Source organism: Callospermophilus lateralis, unplaced genomic scaffold, assembly GCF_048772815.1.
Source record: "Callospermophilus lateralis isolate mCalLat2 unplaced genomic scaffold, mCalLat2.hap1 Scaffold_43, whole genome shotgun sequence".
NCBI classification, from domain to species: domain Eukaryota; kingdom Metazoa; phylum Chordata; class Mammalia; order Rodentia; family Sciuridae; genus Callospermophilus; species Callospermophilus lateralis.
In genome coordinates this window covers 2179151-2181545 of record NW_027514380.1, presented here as the reverse complement: position 1 = coordinate 2181545, position 2395 = coordinate 2179151, and positions in this window count along the sequence as shown.

Here is a 2395-nt window from a genome sequence, read left to right as displayed (position 1 = left end):
CCCAGGCCGCACGCATGCCAGGCGAGCGCACTACCACTTGAGCCACATCCCCAGGCCAAGATTTATCTTTTGTGGCATAGTTACATAGTTAAATGGAGAGATGACATATTTCTACTTTTTCAAATTTGATCTCTGAAGTATTATTTTGATTTTGTAATTTTTAAATGGAGGGGCTGATATAGAAACTTTCACTTGGAAGTTCATACCTAACTGCCCTTACTCCATAGATCTAAGAGATAAAGTGGGTTTGCTTCCCATTGTTGAATGTAGTGTTTGCATCCACAGACCTCTTAGCTAATCATAGGTGTGTTTATAAACCCCCTAAGTCTACTGCAAGAGTGACTCTTACTCCCTCTGCCTTATAACATAGAGCTATTACTTTCTCAGGACCACACACCCACTCTCAGGACCATACTGAAACCATCCTGCCATGGGAACTATGGAAAGTTGTGTTAAGCTCCAAGTTAGTCTAATCATCTGTGAAGAATCCATTTTCCATATTCTGTACACAGCTACATGAGATAATGACTTTCACTGGAATTCAAAGAATAAGACTTAAATGTCCTTATTGTGGTAGTGTGTTGGAGATATTCTTGAGGCTATCTGGTCTACCTTTCATTGAGGATCTCTTGTCTGTGAAGTGGCTCAATTCATGGAACTGAGTAAGTTGTGATTCTCTACTGTATTGATAAGTTAAGACTGCTCACAAGAAAGTTTCTTGCTTTTTTAAAAAATATGATAGTCCAAATATCTAGAAATACCATAATTAATTAACTGCTAGTAGTTATATCTGTGGATAGAGCTATTTTGGTTAGTGCTCTAGTCATGCTGCCTATTCTGATAATCACCTCTAGCTCTCCCTGATAATTGGGAAATCACTGAGCCCATTTTGAAGGAATGATCTCTAAGTATCATTACTGCCCTGAAATACATTGAGCTTTTCTAAGATGTTGGCTCTTTCCTCTCAAGTAAATTTCTCAATGTACTGCTGAAAAGAGTGTTCTCTGGGCATACACAAGGGTGGGTAAGTGGGTAACTTTGATAAGAAATATATATTAGTCTTGGCCCCTAGTTCCTGAGACAGAGCTCCTAATACCCTCGTAGATAGAGACACTAGAAGAATCTTTTGTTCTAATAGTTGGTCTTGGCCCTGGTTCCGGGCATATAACTCCTCAAATCCTTGACATCGTCGAAGTGTTTTCTTTTTGTATGCTATTGAGATGACTAAGAGCCAAGGGCTCCTGGATACCTAGATGGGAGGCTGGTTGTCAGGGAACGTAACCATGTGATCAGAATTGGCAGTTTCTCTCTTACCTCTCTGTATCCTCCAGGGGAGGGCACAAGGCTGAAAGCTGAGTTCATCAACATCACTTGATGACTTAATCAATTATTCCTACATAAGAAAGCCTCCATAGAAATGCCCAAGTATTGAGTTGCGGGAGCCTCTGGATTGCTGAATATTTAAGGTGCCTGGAGGGTGTGCACTGAGACAAGGCATGGGAGCTCTGCCCTTCTCCCATATCTTGCCCTCCGAGTCTTCCATCCAGCTGAACATCTATGTCATTTGTGAGACCCTTTATAATAAACAATTAAACAGAAGGAAAGTGTTTACCTGAATTCTATAAGCCATAGGAGGGCATTGTGGGTAACCCTGATTTATAAGCATGTGACACATCCTGGGCCTGGTGACTGGCATCTGAAATAGGGTGGTGTGTGGTACCGAGGCCCTCACTTGTAAGACTAATGCTTACTTCAACCACATTGAGGTAAAGTGTAGGGTACCCTGACAGTGCCCACTAAGAATTGTTTGGTTTCTCAAATTTTCTGTAGTTTGAAAAAGTGTGGGGATTGAAAGCCCCAAATTTAGTGCCCAGAGATAAGGTCTTCCACAGGGAGTGAGAATTTAATTTTTAAGTGTATATTTTTTCTTCAGTCTACATGATTATCTCACTCCAGATTTCTATTTCCCCAAGTCTTTAAATCCCTTCATCTATAATATACCAAAGATGTTCTGAAATTCAACTTTATTCAATTTGTATACATACGTGCATAGAAAAAATAATAAGACATACATGAAAATTATAACATAGAAATTTCAGGACAAAGTGTGCAAAAGGGAGAATGGGAAACTGGGATCAGAAAATCTTTGGTTATAATTATGATTCTTCATTTCTGAAAATAATAGACATCTGAAACAAAGGCAGTAACATTTGTTGGATCTTGATGGTGTGAACACAAATGTTTGTTTATTCTTTGACTTTTCTATGTTTTCAAAATATTTCATATTAAAATATTTTATGATCTTAAACAATTGATGAATCTAACAGTTGTAAGTAAATATGCTCATAATATGGATCATATTACAAAATTTGCTGAAATTTGAAAAAGTCATTTT